Source organism: Centrocercus urophasianus, unplaced genomic scaffold (genome assembly GCF_019232065.1).
Source record: "Centrocercus urophasianus isolate 14NV4802_14NV808 unplaced genomic scaffold, USGS_Curo_1.0 seq_25, whole genome shotgun sequence".
Classification (NCBI taxonomy): domain Eukaryota; kingdom Metazoa; phylum Chordata; class Aves; order Galliformes; family Phasianidae; genus Centrocercus; species Centrocercus urophasianus.
Window position 1 is genome coordinate 9115949 of NW_024884811.1, and position 12557 is coordinate 9128505.

General features: G+C 37.1%; 2 long non-coding RNA genes across 3 annotated transcripts; both read left to right on the forward strand.

Moving 5' to 3' along the window:
• Positions 1–2870: 2870 nt before the first annotated feature.
• On the forward strand, positions 2871–6348 carry LOC122164132. Of its 2 annotated transcripts, none has more exons than XR_006170132.1 (4): positions 2871–2973; positions 3592–3647; positions 4841–4916; positions 6273–6348. It is a non-coding gene; the product is annotated as an uncharacterized LOC122164132 (long non-coding RNA). The 2 variants fall into 2 exon arrangements; XR_006170133.1 differs by lacking the exon at positions 2871–2973 and adding an exon at positions 3224–3278.
• Positions 6349–6428: 80 nt separating this feature from the next.
• LOC122164043 lies at positions 6429–11799 on the forward strand. Its single transcript, XR_006170116.1, has 4 exons — positions 6429–6490; positions 8189–8283; positions 10695–10798; positions 11269–11799. It is a non-coding gene; the product is annotated as an uncharacterized LOC122164043 (long non-coding RNA).
• The last annotated feature ends 758 nt before the right edge of the window (positions 11800–12557 follow it).

Here is a 12557-nt window from a genome sequence, read left to right on the forward strand (position 1 = left end):
TAAGTTTGGGAAGGCTTAAATAGGGTGACTAAGTGAGTAAGCCCATTAAACCTCTAAAAACTAGTACAGGGTAAAAGGTAGTATAAAGAGTAGTGGGTAGCCTCTTCTTCCTTGCACTTCTGTGAGACAGGATGGTTTGCTTTTTCACTCACCACTCTGTTTATTTATTTGTTTCCTCCATTTCTTTTTCTACTGCAAACACAAAGAGTCTTTCAGCTGGTAGGAAAGGATAGTTTACAGTTGCACCTAAGGATCTGTCCAGCACATGGGCAAATCAAAAATGTTATGTAATAAATACATGATGCCATCACTGTGAAAGTTATTGCTTTAAGGCTTCCAGCTTATCTGCTGGGTTTCTTGCTTCTACACCCAACAATGACCCATTAATCTAGAGTACTGAATAGATATGTAATTAAACTAATTAGAATTCCTAGCTCTGCATAAGGCAATCTAAATGTGCCTTTTAGTTTTTGGGACAGCTCCTCACACTAGAAGACAGCGATGTGTCTAAGAAAATGATTATTCAGATATCAGTTAAAAATGTCATTAAGGAAGTTACTGTTAATAAAAACAAGCCTGAGGGTAATGGAATCTTCAAAATAGTCTTTACAAGTTGTATTTCTAGTTGCACTGAATTTTAACTTGATTCAGATTCTTATCTTATTTGAACATCTTTGAAAAACCCCAGCCCAGACTACTCACAAATTTAATTTAATCTTGAAGCTCTCTGCTTTAATCCTTACCTATCATGTTTTAGTTCTCTGTCTCTATAGTGTCCACTGAGGGCTTAATTGTGTAAGATGCCAATTGTGTGCTGGACCTGCCTCTAGTTACTGGGGTTGTGAGACACAATGCAGTCTCTACATACAGTCTGCATCTGAGAGGTCTGTATTTTAAATGTGCTGAACTGGAGTGTGTGCCAAGCACATTTTGTTCAAAGGTGGTTGGTGGATAAGGAACAAAGCAGGCTGTGGAGCTAGATTTTGCTTCTCTAAGGATGCTGGCTGTGGAGTGAGAAGGCAGCACAGCTGAGTTCATGGGAAAAGAGTATGCCTGGCTCGTGGAGGCAGTGGTAAATTCTCAGTCCTGATAGTCATCTGTCTTTCCTTCCAATGAAGAATTTACTCTGCAACACACTCCAACTGAACATCAGATTTACTGGATTCAAGTTCCTTTCAGTAAAGTAATGTAAGAAAATTTTGCATATTTGAAACTGAAATGTTTATGAACTGATAGTAAGCCCATGGTTGATTGCAGCTCAGTGTTAGGTTGACACTTTTAAAGGAGTGCCAAAGAGCTTAAAGCAGACCTGTTGAAAAGGTTAGTGTATTCTCAGAGGCAGCTGGCAAACAATAGATAACAACAGAAAACTCAGTGCAGACTTTGAGTTATACAATCACAGAAGAGAAGAGGTTGAAAGACAGAATGACAGATATATTTTCTGGTGAACAAAGTGGAGCATAACTAAAGCAATATAATTAGCATAAATTGGAATTATCTTTTTTATTTTAATACTTTTTTTTTTTTTTTTTTCCCACTAATAAGGATCTGGTCTTGTGTAAGGTCCTGGAATTTTGACAACCAGCACTGAGAGTCAATCAATTCCTCTGAGAGAGGAGGGAGGAAGAAGTGGGAATCCTCCAGCCTCAAGGACAGGGCAGAAGGTGTCCCAGAATTACCAAGCTGTGACACACTGGTGCTTGACTTCAGTGCTGGACAGTATAACCAGGAGCTGGGGTTTATGAGGGGGACAGGGCAGGAAATGAGAGATAAACTTTAGCTACAATTAACTCAAGTCAGGGAAAATCTCAGGACAGTTTAATAATCTGTAACTTGACCAAGTACCGAGAGATGCCTGACAACATCAGATGTCCTGAAAAACTCAGCTTCCTGAAATTGCTACATTATCCCTATGTTTCTCTGACTCCTATTTTGTACAGTTAGATTAAGAAGATGTACGTTAAACACAAAAGAACAACCACTTAAGTATTACTTAATTACCTGTATTGTTTTTGAAGAAGCTAGTTTTGCTGACAAAAATACTGTGAATTTCTTTTTTTTATTTCTGATTCCTAGACTTGAAGGCTGTGCTTCACCATTTTTACAGTAGTAGTTTTACATTTTATCAAGGATTGCAATCCAAGTTCTTACGGGCACTGTGCAAAAGCAGAGAAGAAAGGTGGATACAGCCTCAGACCTGGAATGGAATGTGTGAAATGACTGCAATTCATGTCAACAAGGATAGTTAATAGGATAGTTAGCACACAAAATCCCAGTGTGGCTGAGTTAAGAGAGATTCTTTTAATGCATATAATTGATACAGCATGAATATTCAATGTTTTTCAGTTAAAGGTAAATAAGTGTGGGAGAGAAAATTGTTTCCCTCTACCATGTATGTTAGAAAAACTGTCATTGTGCAAACTTAAATATTCAGGGGGCTCAGTGGGCTCCATTATTTTCTTCTACGAGGGGTACAATTGACTCAATATTTTGCTTCTGTTAAAATGACCTGTTTTTCTCAAATATATCTAACTTGTAAGTATTTGGAGATTAACTGGTTGATCAGAAGTTATCAGAAGCATAAAAAACCTTCAGCTGAAAGGTGAGTAAGATTTGATTGCCAGCTTTGTTGGAAAGTGAGGTGTGTTGATAGCCAAAGCTGCCATTGGTGCTCTCTGAAGTGATGTGCAGTCTCTTGCAAAATCAATACATAGTCAGCCTTTGTGATACTAATGCTTGCTTTGGCTGCACATGGAAAACCTCCAGTGTGATAATAGAGAACAAAGTTCACTTTCTGGATTGTTTATTGTTGAGTAATGTGCTGAAAACGTTGCAAGGTGAAAGATGATAGAGGATTTTCCAGGACAATCTCTCCCTTGAGAGAGACAATGTCTCTTTTCAAGACAACTTGTATTTTGTTCATAGATATTCCTATAGGAACAATTGGACACTGAGGATCTGCATGTCCGAAAGGTGAATACCAGAAATGGTATCTGACAAGGATTTACTTAAATGGTGCTTGTGAGTGTGATGGTTCAAATCAACCAACTAGAGGCTTCTCTGTGGAAGACTTGGAATTTATCAGCATACTTTTATAGCTTTATAGGTATCTATTCATATTGTAGTCATAGTTCCAGTGCTGAAAGATTAGAGAACATACCCATGTACCAGAACACTTCTCTGTTCTTTTGCTTTTTAGCTCCAGCTTTTCTTTTGTACCAGTCTGGAAGACAAATAAAAGTTGAGCATATGACTAGTTTGATAGTGCGTATATGAAGGTGCGTATATGAAGGTCAGTCTGCTTTCTTGTCTCTGCAAGTTGTTTCCAAGTAATGTATAACAACAGGGAAACTGCATAACAACTCTTATCCAAAACAGTTTTCCTCACTCAAGCAATTTATGACCAAGGATTCCCTTAGCCACCAGGATCATTGTCACCATGAATGAAAGCTGCCTCAGCACCATGCTAATTTCTTTAATTTATCCAAACGCTTTACGAACCCATACAAACATTCGCTGTACACAATGTCCTATGCCAAGATGCTCCGTTGTTGAGCTGAGTTATCGAAGCATTTTTTTTTTTTTTTTTAGTTTGAATCTACCACTTCCTATCTCATTTGATAGACACAAGTTTTCTACAGGGAAAGGTAAGGAACAGTCATGCTCCAGTCATCTATCTTCTACTCACATTTTATGGGTGTCTGTTATATCCTCCTTTGATGGCTCTTCCCAAACCCGCAATTTCTTTTTAAGCTGCAGAGTCTAATTTCTCTAATCATTATCAGTCAGAAGTTGTTAAAGGTTTTCTAGTTGTCCTTATTTCTCTTTTTTTCTCTCTTGTTTTCTTTTCTACAAGACCAGAATTGCTCTTATATCAGGTTGTTTTTCTTTTTGCACTTAACAGATTTATAATGTGGAACATTATTCTATCTCTTTCATAATAATTCTTGACATTTGATTTTTTCTTTTGACAGAGAATTTAGCTTATCATCATCAAAGATCTTGTCTGAGACTAGAAAGTGGATATCCAAATATCCAAAAGATATTTGGATATTGAGCTGGGAATGTGAAAAAGATAAAAATTCATCAATTTTGTCCATTTTTTAAAGGGAGAGGTGAATAAGAACTGGACAAGATAACTCTTCTCTGTCAGCAGGCACTGACTCAACAGTAGCTAAAGGGAGTATCAACATATATGGTGCCTATCAGTGCTGCATTTTGGAGGCAATTGCAATTTTGGGGCATTTTATTTTATTTTATTTTATTTTAAATGCTTCCTGAGCCTCTGTGTACAACAGGCTGCAATGGAATATATTCTGTTTATATTCTGTTAATTCAATCTTTTCAAAACACAGAACCAAGGAAGAGCTTTTAAGTATTGGAAAAATGCAATATTGTGCTTTGAAGATAGAAAGTCTGTAAATTTTTGGTCTTTTGGGAAGGAAATCTGAGCAAACATTTTATACAAGCTATTGGGAAAGAAGAAAATACCCCTTTCACTTTGTCCCTACTTTGGAACAAAAGAATCATAATTCCATTTTAGTTTACATACATACATGTTTATTTGAATGTCTGCCTTTTCCTAAATATACATCTATTCCTTCAAATCCTTACCACTACAAGTTCAGTGTAAGGCTTATTCAGAGTCTGAGTACTTATACTGTATTTTTCTGTATCTTTTTTTTTTTCTTTTCAATATTTTTTCCCAAACTCCTATCATTTCAGATGATCTTACAAAAATGTTGGTAAGAAATACTGTAAGGTGTTAATGGCTATCACTATTAGAGGCTTTGATTCAATTCTCACAGGGTATGGTATACTCATTTTTTATTTTCTCCAGTTTGCAAGAAGACAATCAAAGTTCTTTGCTAAATGGGTTGATGGGATCCTACTGGAACTCTATAGAAGCTAGTACGGTAAGTAGTAGTTTGCAAAAAAAAAAGAGCTGAAATTTTATCTCTTTGGTCTGTGTGCATTAAAAGCAGAAAAGTTCTAAAAAGTTCTATTACAAGTAGAATCTATTCACCTAACCCTTTTTATCAACTTAATTTTCTCTCTTCAGAGAAAGAATGCAAGAAATTAAACAGATTCTGCAGAAAACAATTAAAGGCTAATCCTGTTCATTTTGTTTCAACCATTTTTTTTCATATTTTTTCAAGCATTATTCCCAAAATTATTTGAATATTTGGACACACAACCTAAATCTGAAAAATTCTCCGTGGGTGTAATCTAAGCTTTATAAAGAATTTGTACAAAATCATCTAGCAAAAAAAAACCACATTCAAACTGATCAAATCAGCTTTAGAAGACAATTTCTCCAGTAAACCCAGGAAATTATCTAGTTGGATTTCAATAATAAAAATGATAATGTCCCATATAAAGACACTTACATAACCTGAATTTAGGCTTATGGCCTTGGACTCCCTGAACGTCTGGTGAAGTTAGAGTGGTCAAATTTAAGCTCTTCCCATGAGTGATTCATTAGCGTCTTTCATTATCTATACAGGCAACCCTGAATATCAGCTGAAGCTCTTAAGTTTGATATCCAGTGTACAGTGGTGAAAATATCCTTCACTGATAGATCTAGTCATAATGTGAAGGATTATAAAGTCAGAATTGGTTATGCACAAATGTCAAGAGATTGGCATGGTGAAGATGGTGGCAGGAGAAAGCTCCAGTAGTCCTGGAGGATTCTGCGTGGGAAGTATGACAGCTTAGTGCAGATGTGCTTTTTCACTTGCTCTCCTGCTTCTTCTATATCTATACATGCCTTTTTCTTTCTCCAGTAGGAGAAATTGCTTTGCAGCTACCAAAAAGCAAAGATGGCCAGGATTGTTACTAAATAAAGAAACTTTATTATTTTTGTGGCACTAACATCATTTTCAGTAGTGGTAAAACAAGTTACACTATTCCAAAATGTGTAATTCCCCCACATTTATTGGCTGACAGGACAGGAAAATAACATGAACATCATTACAGAGCTAACAGACCTCAGCTACGTATTCTTAAATCCTATGAGAGTCCACTGTTCACCAAACCTTGACTTCAGTTGCTGCTCAATGCGGTTGAAATCCATTCATCATTTCCAGGAATGGCAAGAAAGGAGATCCTGATAACTAGAGGCCTCTCATTTTCATTTCAACGTTTGGAAAAATTATAAAGATTATTCTTGGAGTTATTAAAGAACATCTGAAAGACGATGCAGTCATTGATCATAACAAATAGGGCGTAGAGGGGCAGCACTGATCTATGCTCTCTGGTGTTAACAACAGGACTGAGGGAACGGCATGGAGCTGTGTGAGAGAGTGGTCAGACGGATGATAAGAAAACGCTTTTCATTACACGGTGGTCAAGCCCTGGAACAGGCTGCTGGAGGCAAAGGTCATAGCCCTTAGCTGCCGGAGTTCAAGGAGTGTTTGGACAATGCTCTCAGACCCTGTGTTTGGAGTAGTCCTGTGTGGGACCCGGAATGGCTCCCTTCCTACTCAAGGTACTCTATTATTCTCTGGCCCTGAGTGTAAAATAACATCTGTCTTCTAATTCAGAGCGATCCTTTTCAGGTTAGAAATTTCTTAATTAATGAAAACTACAGTATTGAAAGAGTTTAAATGCTGTATTATTTATGTTTCGTAGCAGCCCTCATTCTTCCTTCCAATCTTTTGGAGTAATCTAAATGTACAACTTTGTTCATAGAATTGTAGAATCACAGAATTCTTAAGAGTTGGAAGGGTCTTCTGAAGGCCATATAATCCTAATCCCCTGCAAGGAATAGGGACATCGCAGCCAGATCTGGTTTCCCAGGGCCTCATCCAGTTTCACCTTGAAAGTCTTCAGGGATGAGGCATCAACCATATCTCAAGGCACCTCTTCCAGTGCCTCACCACCCTCACTGTAACAGACTTTTTCATTATATCTAACCTAAATCTAACCTCTTTAAAATTGAAGCCATTCCCCTTGTTCTCTCACCCCAGACCCTGCTAAACAGTCTGTCCCCTGTCCCCTTCTTTCCTATAACTCCTCTGCAGATATTGAAAAGCTGCTATCAGGTAATCTCTCAAACTTGTTTTCTCTGGGCTGAACAGCCCCAGTTCTCTTGGACTATCCTTGTAGGAGAGGTGTTCCATCCCTTGGGTGACCTCCTCTGGGCACGTTCCAACAGGTCTATGTCTCTCACATCTCTGGTATGTGATGTTTCAGCAAATTCAGGAACACCTTTGGAAGTCCTGGATGGAAGATTTTCAGTGCTGTTTATACACCAGAGACATGTTGTTGTTATTTTAATGGGCAGATCCTTTCTGTCCTTTATTTTTGTGTGTGTGTGTTATTGCTTTATTACTTATAGCAAAGCAACACACCATTATGGACACTACATTAGAAAAGCAACAATGGAAACAATAACTGTCATCAGGCATAACTATAGACAGCCCCTGGAAAAAGAATTAAAGAAAATGGCAATAACACATTCAAACAGGATAGAAGTATGACTAATAAATGCAAAAGCTCCACTAGAAGCAGAGCACATAGGATTTTTATTTCTATTTTAACTTTGTGGTGCTGCTCATTAGTTGCTGCTAAAATCTAGTAAAAACATTTGGAAGTGAAAATGTATTTGCTTAAGGTTGTTATGGGTAGAAAGCCTACTGGAATGATTGGGTGGTGCAGGACTGACTGTCAGAACTCAACCTTTCCGCTTCAAAACTGAGCTGTGCTTTGGAAAGAGGGTGCCAGTACTTCTCTTCTGCACACTGACTTTTTAGTCAATCCTGTGTCATATGTGTCCTGGACTCTAGCACACTTAAGGGCAGCCCAAAGAAAGCTGCAAGAATCAGATATCTTTGTGAGTTGAAATTGCTTTAATTGTGTCCCGTGTGGCTCAGATTCTCTCTTCCGTCAACATCAACGTGAAATATTCAAAGAGTGTAGGTATTGCTTTCATGACTGTAAATTACCCGAGTTTCGCCTTACATAAGAAAAATACTTAAGCTCAATAAATGAGTTGAAAGCTGCTTTGTTTTGCAAAGTGATTACAATTACACTGAAGAATTTGGACCTTTGAGACAGTGAGCTCTTAAAGGTAAACACAGAGAGCATGGTGTAGAGGTAAACAGAAGCAAGCTGTTTTCATGGCCTTCTCTGTCATCCAAATGCTTCTTGCTGGAATACAACTACTCTTTTTTTGCCTTTGTAGTGGTAAAGCACTGGATTTGACAGTGTACACCGTCAAGCTTGGAGCGTCCCTAGGCAGCCTGCCTGTGACTTCAGTGGTAAAACTGATTTTATGAGGTAGCAGCTAAAGAATGTTTACTATTTGTATGATAGCATATCTAGATTTGTAGCACGCAATCCATCCATAAATATGTGTTTTCTCTGCCTTTCAAAATCTGCTTGGTTACTCATTTACACTTGGGATCATTTTAGTTCATATTGTCATGGGTTTGGGGATAATTGCGCAAGAGTTAAAAGGTCTTAGCTATGTCAGTGTCAGGAAGCAATGCTTCTATTTATGTTAATTTTGCAGGTAATAGGTACAATTAACTAATTTTTATAGTAGAAGCGTGATTTCCAAATTGGAAAGTGGAAATTAAGTGCAAAGTTCTAGAAAGTGAGTACAAGACAGAGTGGAAGCTATTACTTCTCCCATGCAGTGCTGCACTCTGTGGGGCTCCTGAATAATCGTTTACATTTTCCTCTTGAGCTAATGAGTTATGTGAAGGAAAAATGCCTCCAGATAGATTTAGTACACTGTTTTAAAGTGATTGTCACACAAAAGCTAATTGCAAAGGAGTATAATTTCTGAAGAATTAGAATCTTCTAATGTTAATTTCCCAGAGGGAAAGACATCAGACGAGATATTAATTGCCATAACTATTGTTCTTTCTTTTTATCGTTTGTGCTAATCTCCACTGTTTCCAACACAGCATCAATCTTTTAATCAACTTAAATTAAAACTTACAATTCTGTTTATTGGCAATGTTCACTAAGTTTGGAAATCTAGTAGAGTAAAAATTTGAAAGAAGATGATCTCTAAATCCTGGTGTTACGTTTTCACTTTGAAAAGTACATAAAATCCCCTTACTGTGACCAAGATTATATGTATTTATAATACTTATCATCCTTATTACTTCATCATACCTTAGCTCCCACAAGACATCTTTTTCCTGAGATCTTAGCCTCCTTTGTGTGGTGAGAGTTTCTGTTAGACTTATATACTAAAGGTGAAAAGGCAGCAAGTCCATGCAATTGCATTTCATAGAATATTATTTCATAAGACAAAAACATGCCAGAGACTGTTGTAACAGTCAATACGTCTGGTCAGATTTTGGTGTTCAGAAACATTGCTCATCACAACATAATTTATTAAAACAGATGTAGCTGAATATGATAAACTTCTAAGTTTGGGTTTGCTTTTCTGCTTTGATCCTGTAAAGGAAGCAAGTTTTCCCATCTCCCCCTCCCACTCTCCTCTGTGGGAAGAGTTAGCCCGAAGTATTCACAAATCTTTTGATCCCTGTCAATATTCCATGTGCATAGCTGCATCTCTGCCTTGACACTGAGTTTCTGGACTGGAAATGGTACGGCAAACAAACTCATGTCCATATATGAAGGTTCCTACAGTGTGACAGGGCGGTCACATGTATTATCCACTGTTTGGACTGAATGTGATTACTGGCTGACTATACACACGTTTGGATGAGCTATACATACAAAGTTATTTTTTAAGTAAAATCCTTAATGTTGGTGGACTTTGTGTAGCCATGAAGCACTTGGTTATGAAAAAATACTTGGAAGTGTTGAGAGATCTCTAGGAAGTTACAAAGAACTGTGAAAGAGGATGGGGTTTGGATGCTGTGACAGGTGTTTTCAAAAGTTTTTTTTTTTCCTTTTAAGAAGCATAAACATTCTTTAATTGTTTACTCTTTGCTTGCTCTTCAGACAACGTAATATCCTCTGTATTAATGCATTAGTCATCAAGCATGATCTTTCTTAAATCTTAGCCATCTGGATTTCATGTAGAAGATAAGAAAGAGCAGTGTTGAAGCTAAAGAAAACAGGAAGATCCCATGAAGAGAATATAAAAAGCAACTGGATTAAACTGCTTATTACAAAGCAAGCACAAATATTTTAAAACTAATCCTTGACTATGTCATCTCTGAAAGCTTCAAAGACTAGTTGTTTGTTTTTTCTTTTTCTGAACCTTGTCACCATGAAAGAAGATTGATTTCCTACCTGCTCAGATGAATAATTGTTGATGACAATACATTTAAATTTAATAGCTTTAAATGCAACAAATTTCAAAAAGGAATACATTTTTTTAAAATTGTTATGCATAAAGAAAGAAATCTTTCTTTAAGTACTTATTAGCAGAAATTACTTTTCAAATAATCTTCATTTAATAGTATATGGATTTTTTTGTAAGTTCCAAAGTGTGTGTGGCACAATTCTGTTCTCATCCCACTTTACTTGCTGAGCAAATCTGTTTTGGTTTATGTCAGCCACTGTTTATCAAGCACTCTCCTTTTTCAATACATCTCAAATGAGATAAAAATGTGTCTAGTGTTGTTGACATCAGACCCCTGAAACCAGCTGCAGAGTTGCTATTGTTTGGTTTCAATGCTCCCTAAAATGAATTTCCTTTCTGTTGAATCCAAGGGATATGGTGAGTGACAGGTCTTCTCTTTTTTTTAATCACACAGATCTGGCTGTTCCTCTAGATGCCCTGATAAGCAGCGCATATGTGTGTGAAAGGAAGGGAAACAGGAATTCCTTTCGGAAGGGTGACAGCTTTAGTAAGACTAAAGTGAGTTCAAGGCAGATGTTCCTGGCAGAAGTCAACTGAAAACTCACATCCTAAATTTGCACAGCTGCCAGCAAAGAAACATACATTTATCTTGGCTCTTTTTTAAAACATCGATCTTGTTAAAAAAAAAAGAAGAAAAAAAGGAAAAAAAATCAATCAAAAGCTGTATAAAGAGCTAGCTTTGCAGCAAGTATTTAGAATGCTGACATGTTGCAGCATGAAAAAAATGTGATGATTTAATTCCCAGAAAATATCAGCCCAGAAGTAATGTTAATATTCCTTGGTTTAATATATGAATGTTTCAGTCTTATGGGGTACTTCAAGGGCATAACATTGCATTTAATTAAGCATTTGTTGGTATTGTAATCAAAGTGGTGGAAATGACGCAAAGATTCCTCTCAGAGAACAAGAAGTGAAACTCTGTCTGATGCTATGTCTATAACATGAATTTGAACCTTTCTTTCTTTCAGACATCCAGGAAATATGTTACAGACTCCACTGATGCTCCTGGCCTCCTAACAAGTACACTATTCTTGGTGTGTGCTTCCTCTTGTGATTCTGTTCAGCACTAGCCTCTTTGATTTCCCCATTCTTCTTGTTCTGTGCTCCTCTTAGGCAGAGCACTACTGCTCTCTAGTTTTAAATGATAATAATATAGAACAACTTCTAATGCCTCGGAACTCAGAGGCAGTATAGACAGATAGATTAGTTCAACAGGGTGAGAAGCAACGTGGCTTAGTAGATCATGTAGGATGCAACCTTCCTTATAAGCAACTTTAGAAATACTATAGAAGCTAATAAAGCCATCCTGAAAGCCCATTATTTTGGCAGGCTGAAGAATTTAACTTGAAGTTCTGAGAGAAGCTACAGTTGTGGAGTGCTAGATAAGATGATAAAGTATTCAGAAGAAGCTGAACTTCATGGTAGTATAGTTGAAGAAATGTCATCACGGCACAGAAGTATTTAATAATGGAGATTTCAATTGCTCTTCAAACACTATAACAAGGAAAATAAAATTGAAGCTTTGTAGCTCGCTAGGAAGGTCACTTAATCTGAGCTCTGATATTCTGTCTTCTGATTAAAACAATAATTGTTATACTAAGAGCATGGGATTATAATATGCTGAAGAGCTAACTGAAGTTAATGAATTTTGAATTTTGACTTTTTTTTAATTCTAAAAAAATATCTCCAAAGAGCAGATGGTATTAAAGAAAAATGTTATATCCACAAATACCTGAAAACTGAAGAGGCTAAACTGATTTGGATAGAACTAAGCCCATTTACTAGATGGTATCAAATGACAGCATAAACAAGACATTTTCTTTCTTTCCTTGCTTCTTAGTAATATCTACTGTCTTTCTCTCCCTACTCCCTGTACAGAATTGCTCTCAAGATGTTTGTCTGATCTTACCATGCTTCCCTAAAAAGGACTACCAAGACAATATCTATTAAAAAACTCTTCCACTGCCCCACCCTTTTCAATATTGTGTTCTTGCGCCCCGCCAGGACGATAGTAAACAGACTACAGTGAGTCTGTTTCTTCTATGGCTCTCCTCCAGGGATCCTGTTTATTCTTTGTGAAATAACCATGAGCACTAAGTCACGTGGCTGGAGGCAGCATATTTTAAGAATTGAAGCAATGCTCCCCACTGGTGCCCTTGAGATTCTGCGTAATATTTTGTTGACTAGGCAGCTCTATGTAGGGAATCCTGGACAGATGTGAAGCTAGCCCAGAGGAGGCAGATTACATTAACAGCTG